Source organism: Octodon degus, unplaced genomic scaffold (genome assembly GCF_000260255.1).
Source record: "Octodon degus isolate 3935 unplaced genomic scaffold, OctDeg1.0 scaffold00047, whole genome shotgun sequence".
NCBI lineage: Eukaryota > Metazoa > Chordata > Mammalia > Rodentia > Octodontidae > Octodon > Octodon degus.
Genome location: NW_004524623.1, coordinates 9,371,126 through 9,377,969, shown reverse-complemented (window position 1 = coordinate 9,377,969; position 6,844 = coordinate 9,371,126).

Below are 6,844 nucleotides of genomic sequence, written 5' to 3'. Positions count from 1 at the left end.
TGTTAACATATTTAAATATCAAATGATTCTCTATTACAAATGACAAGGCTATTTAATGTTACATGAAAGTATATTAGGATCAAGAATAACATAGTATTTACAACTATTTACTATAACCAGGAAAAAAAGATTGAAAGCAACACACCAAAATGCTAGGAGATTAAATGACAATGCCATGTTGGTGTTTTGTTTTCTTTTATCTAATTTATCTGAGTTTTTCAAATTTCCCTTGATTAAAATGTGTTATTTTTACAATATAAAGATTTCCTATATATATTTCATATAGTTAATATTATCTATCATGTTTGATTACTCTTGTGCCAAGTGCTTCTGTCCCATCTTTCATTTTAATCTCCACAGGATCAATCTTCCTGAAATCTTCACTCTCCCACTCAAAAACTGCACTCACTGTCTTTGCACTGCCCAACAAATTAAATCTAGTTCATTCCACTTTACCATGTCCTACTTCCATTACATTTGTTGTCAGTTCTGTATTTGTAGACTATAATTAAATTTAACTAAAAAGAAACTTTATAAAATGTCAGATATATATTGAGTTACCTACTCGTTACTAAATATTTTCCTTTTTGAAATTTTACAATTCAGAGGGCTAGGGCTTGCCAAATAGCTCAGTGGATTAAAGCACCTGCAAACAGGCCTAGAGGCAGGGGGTTCAATCCCCAGGCCCACCATGCCAGCCCCACCCCTAGGGCTTGCTGAGATGGTGATTGAGACTGGGCATCGTGGTGCACACCTGTAATCCCACCACTTAGGAGGCTATAAACAGGAGAATCACTATGAGTCTGATCTACACAGTGAGACTCTGTACACCCTGTACACCCTGTCTTAAATATAAAAAAAAAGAGCACTACAATTCAGAGGGCTGGAGAGATAGCTTGGCAGTCTAAGCACCTGCCTGGCAAGTATAAGGATCTGAGTTTGACCCCCAGTATCGCATGCTGCACCTGCCCTCAAACCCTTGGCATGGTGATGCACCGCTGTAATCTCAGCACTGGGGAGGCTGAGACAGGAAGATCACTATGAGTCCAAGTTGCATAGTGAGCCCCTGTACCAAATACATGCTTTTAAAAAAAAGAAAGAAAGAAAATTTGCAATTCAGGACATCATTGTATTTTTATAAACATTCATTTCATTTTCCTTTCCTGTATTCTTTAAGGTAATAAATAACTGGTGACTGTATTTTAAAAGGGAGCTCACTATATACTTTATTTGTAAACAATGTAGTAAAGAATAGAAAAAAGATACAAGCAGAACTTCAATTACTGCTTTTACAGAAGCACAGCGGTACAAGGATTAGATAGAGAACACCGAATGTTAGGGCAACACGCATGTCATAGCTCCCAAGTGTCCAAATAAGTGGCTTCTTTTCAGATGTTGCTGTATGATGTTCTGAGCTTTTTGAGTTAACTGTCACTGAAAAAGTATGCTCCTTATTAAAACAATTAAAATATATACATTTTATTAAGGAAATATTAAAAGTCTCTGAAATTATTTATAAAGGTCAATTTTGTGGACATATTTTCCTCACAGGAAGACATTTCTTAAAAATAGAAATTGTTTTCAGCAAAGAATTTACCAGAATAGACTTTCTAAAACTGGCAAAACAATCTGGTTTGTCCCTCTGTCAAATTCTGTGCAAAAAAAAAAATTAATGTCATAACTCATCAATGAACCAATTAAACAAGCAGCAAATGCTGACATAACAAGAAACTATCAGTTAGGGTCCAACTAAGAATCAAATCCACAACGTGTGGCAGATTGCAAAGATTCAACTGCATGCACCCTCAAGAGCTGTGGCTTCCACCTCCATGGCTAGGCCTGAAGTTAGCAGGGCCAGTGGCACAGAAGAAATCATGGCTGGTGCAGCAAGAAACAGCGACACAATGGGAATTTGTGAAGACAAAATGAACTAAGACAAACCGACGCTCCCTTTTCTCTTCCTGCCTCTGTCCTTTAGGTGTAAGTGACACACAAGATGGTGAGGATCCGGAACCATGCAGCCAAGGCAAAGGAGCTGAAGGAGGGCAGAGACAGGGAAAGAAGGAGCCTGGCCCCACACCTCTCCATCTGGGCCAGCTGACAGGTCCTGCAGCAGCATCTGGCCCAGCCCTTACACCTGGCTACTGCTGCAGTTTCACCCTCCTAATCATTCTCTTAGGGTTAATGTTGACCTGCAGGAACCTTACTCAGGTAGCAGGGACTGTGAGAGCTGTCACGTTCACGAATCAGTGGCAGGAGAGCATGGGACCCTTCTGGGGCTTTTCATCTTTACTTCAACACCGAACTGTTTGTCAGTACTTGTCAGTTAAGTGTCTCCTGCTTTTTCTGTAAGCCATTCTGGAAAGGTATTGAACCTGAAGGGGAGGAGACCTGGGAGCCCCCAGCTTGGTGGAACAGAAGTTGGGTGTCTTGGTGCTCACTCCTTGTGACTGGTTTCAGAAGTAAGGGTGGTCTTTGGAACTAAGCCCTTCAACTGCACAATCTTCCATTCATTGTGGATAGTGTCAGAGCTGAATTATAGGATAAAACTTAGGTGTATGGAGAGATGAAGAAATGGTTGTTGGTGTGGAAAATCCCCATATGTTTGGTGTCAGAAGTGGTACAAACAAAAAGCTTTAGAATCACTAACATCCTACCAAGTGAAACTGAGGGTCATCAACTACTTTCTTAAGCTCATTTGACTTATATCAGCAAATACTGCCAACATCTCTTTAATCCACTTCAGGAAATACAAGATTTTGTGGCAAAAATACACAGATGAAACAGGAAATTGTCACAATAGTTCTCCATCCTTTTCTTAGGGGTGTCCTGATCTTACCAGGCATCCACAGTGTCTCAGATTCTCTGTGTATATACATTCCTTCTCCTTGTCACAGAGCAGCTTTCTCCCTGGGCCCTATCTCTTCTGCTCTATTACCACATGAATCTGACTTGAGCTTCCTACAGCCAACCCTTACCTCATGCCCTCATTTCATTTTCAGCATCCCTGGTAGCTGGGAAGTTTGTTCCCCTCTTTCTAACAACAGTCTGAAGAGAAAAATCTACCTGATTCAACTTCTCTTCAGAAACTAACACACAAATCATCCGTTACTGGTAGCTCATCTAATGACTACCCAGGGGTGAGAGGCCTACTCCTGAGGTCCACTTAGGACTACAAAGCTGATTTGAGAGGCAAGAAAATGGAAAAGAGTCGTGGTTTGAAAAGTGGATTAACAGGCAGCAAGGTCTCTGAGCGAGGCAGGTTCCCACAGCATGCAGTGCGAAGAGGGCAGGCCTCAACGATGTGTAAGGACTTGCCAATAAAAATGAGCGTGTCATTATGATGAACTGCATACATGGAACTCTTCTAACATTAATAATGTCAAATTAAGTCCACCCTTACATCAATGAGATCAAAAAGTTGATAACTGTGAAAAGGCATTGCAAAGTGCTTTACCACCCTACGAAGAGGAAGGCTGGTATCAAGAAATCAGAGCTCTCATTTCCTCATCCAATAGATCATCCCTACTGTGTGGCAGGCACTGAACTACTTGCTAGGGAAACAGCCATCACTTCTCAAGCATCTTTTACACCAGCGCTGTGATGCATACGTGTTTTGAAAGCAATTATATGACTTTATTCCTCTTTAAATGAAACCTGAATGACTAATCGTAATTACTTCGCAGACCCTCAAACCTAAATAGCAGATGCACCCAGTTTTGAGTGGGACCTCTCAGAAAAACACAGCAGGCTACAGGAAGTATATTGATAATTCAATGAAGTGGCATTCAGCTTTGCATCAGTGCTGAATGGATGCCCCTGTACAGCATCAAGAAACCCTGCTGCTGACAGCATCATATTTCAAAGGTACTTTAAAACCAACTTCCAATATTCCCCTGGCTTCTAGATATTTGGTGGCTCATATATTAGAAACAGGAATGTAGGTAGGCTGAGCATATATCTTTTCGTGTGTGCGCTACACATTCCTGCCTTTCACATTCTTCCTAGTCTATTAACATAGGGCTTTAAGTTCTTTTTTTTTAATTTATACTCCCACCCCCTGAAACACTGTGCAGCTTTGCCAAATAATGCTGAACAGCTGCAATGTGCTACCCAGTGGGATTGCTGAAATTTTGGGCAATTGCCGAAATTACTCTGTGTAGACACATATTCACACATGTGGAGATAGAAAAATTGTTTAAGAACCAGGGGACCCATTGCAATGAAAGATGCCGGCTAAGTGCTAAACATTATTATTTCATCTGAAAGAAGAATGGGGCAGAAAAAAAAATAATTTCTAGGAAGGCTGAAAATGTCTCAGAAGTGTTATGTTAATTGTTTTCTCAAAAGTTCATCTCTAGCCTGTAAGCTCAGCAAACTTGACCAGAAATTCATTTCCTTTCTGACAATCTTTCAGCCTGGACTAACATTCTTGCTTCTAATTACTTGAGTTAAAAGTGCTATATAATAAAATATTGTCATCGCTCTTTCTCAGACCTCAGAACAAGGAAGCTAATTGTCAGATTGTTCTTTCACACTCCCAAATGAGATGTTCTTCTCAGCACAGTGAGCTGCTTCATCTCATTTTCCTGTTATAAAGCAAACAATAAGCAGCCTTTCTGAAATGCTGATGAGAGATTCACCTTCGTGCACCTTTGCTTGTTAGACAGTATGAGAAACTGAGTGGAGACACTTACTTACAGATTCTCCCTCACGCCTATAGTCTTTGCATCACCAGGGGCTGTCGAATGCATTGCATTTATGTCTGGCATCAGGCATCAGGATGTGGAAATCAGATTAACAATAGAAATACCCTCCTGGCTCTCTGAGATGCCGTGCTGGGTTGTTTCAATCACATCTGTAACATGAGTTAATGTTCAACAGCCAGAAAGCATTTGTTGTCTCAATGAGGGACCCTGATAACTGAATTGTGCCATCCATTCCTCGCAGAGGGCACAGCAGAGCTGGTAATGACAAGCACAGACTGGTGAAGTTGGTGTGGTCAATTACCCTCAGCTGAGCTGAGAGCCATGTGAACCATTTCACAGCTATACATTGATTGGAAGTGATAGGAAAAAGACACACTTAACTGACCAACATAATAGGACATCGTTTTCATTGGAGCATATTGAGATGTGACCCTATTTTCTGCCATTTCTTCCCATTAAAACAATAACGCAAATCTTTACTGGTCATTTTGGGCTTGTTTACAAGACAATAGTTTCTACTATACAGTTACAGATCTCTAATTTTTCTCTTTCTATTTTGAAACAGTGCTGCTCAATGCAAAAATCACCTAATTATGGTTCATAAAACAACAATGGTAGCATCACCTAGATTCTAAATAGTAATTACCTATGTCTTATTTTTAAAAACTTGAAATACTCAACTTCATGTACTTGATGGGAAAGTTTTAAATTTTCTCCCCATATGACTGCATTTTTGTTGAACTAAAAGGCTGTTCAACAGAAATTAGCCCTAAATAAAGAAGAATTTCACAACATAGAGAAAATGGGAGAGAACTTTGCACACACATTCAAGTGAATTCTGCAAAGCTTTCAGAGGCAATGTGTGCCAATGATAACAAAGCTCAGAAAGTATAGGATTCTGGATGATTAGTGATACCTTTGACCTGCAACACGAGCTGTGGAGTTTCCTACTACCATGTGGTAGTAGGTCAAATATAAAGTATCATCAGGCATTCATGTCATGTCATAAGTTATAAGCATTCATTCATCTTTTTACTATCTTTAGAGACTGTGAGAAAGAGCAAAGCAGGAGGCATCACAATCCCAGATTTCAAGTTATATTACAGAACTCTAGTGTTAAAAACAGCACAGTACTGGCATGAAAAATAGGCATATAAATCAACAAAACAGAATAAAGGATAAAGAAATAACTTCAGGCATATTCAACTATTTGATCTCTAACAAAGGGACCAAAAACATACATGGGAGGAAACATAGCTTCTTTAATAAATGGTGCTGGGAAAATTAGCTATCTATATGTAGAAGATTGGCTGTAGACCATATATCTCACTCTGTACTAAAGTAAAACAAAATTAAACCAATGCTCTAAATGGTAGAACAGAAGCACTTAATCTGCTGGGACATAAAATAGATATAACTCTTGAAGTCATAGGTGTAGACAAGGCTTATTGAATAGAAACCCAGTTGCATCGGAATAATATTAAGAATCAACAGATGGGGTTGTTCCAAATTAAGAACGTTTTGCACAGCAAAGGAAAGAATCCCACTTACAGAAAAGGGCAAAAATTGCCAGCAATTCCTCAGAGAGAGAATTAATATCTGGAATATACAAAGAACTAAAAAAGAGCCCTCCAAAGTAAAAGACCTAATCAAAAGATGGGCAACTGAAGTGATTTGACATTTCTCAGAAAAAGAAGTCCAAATGCCCAAAAAATACATGAAGAAATGCTGAATATGATAAGCCATTAGAGAAATGGAAATCAAAACAACACTGAGATTCCATCTCACTCCAGCAAGAATGGCTATCGTCATGAGATTAAGTAATAACAAATGCTGGTGAGGCTGTGTGGGGAAGATTTCTATATTGTTGGTGGGATTGCAAACTGGTGCAACCTCTATAGAAATCACAGTATGAGTATAGAGAATCCCCAAAAACTGAAAGTAGAAATTCAAATTTACCCAGATATCTCCCTTCTAGGCATCTTCCCTAAAATTTAAAAACATTTGTTGCTAGTAATTGAAATCATTAACAAAATGCCTACTTGGATTGAATGGTTCATTTGTTTTCATATTTGCATTTTTGGCTATTTAAAATATATTTCATGGGGCTGGTGAGATGGCTCAGTGGTCTAAAG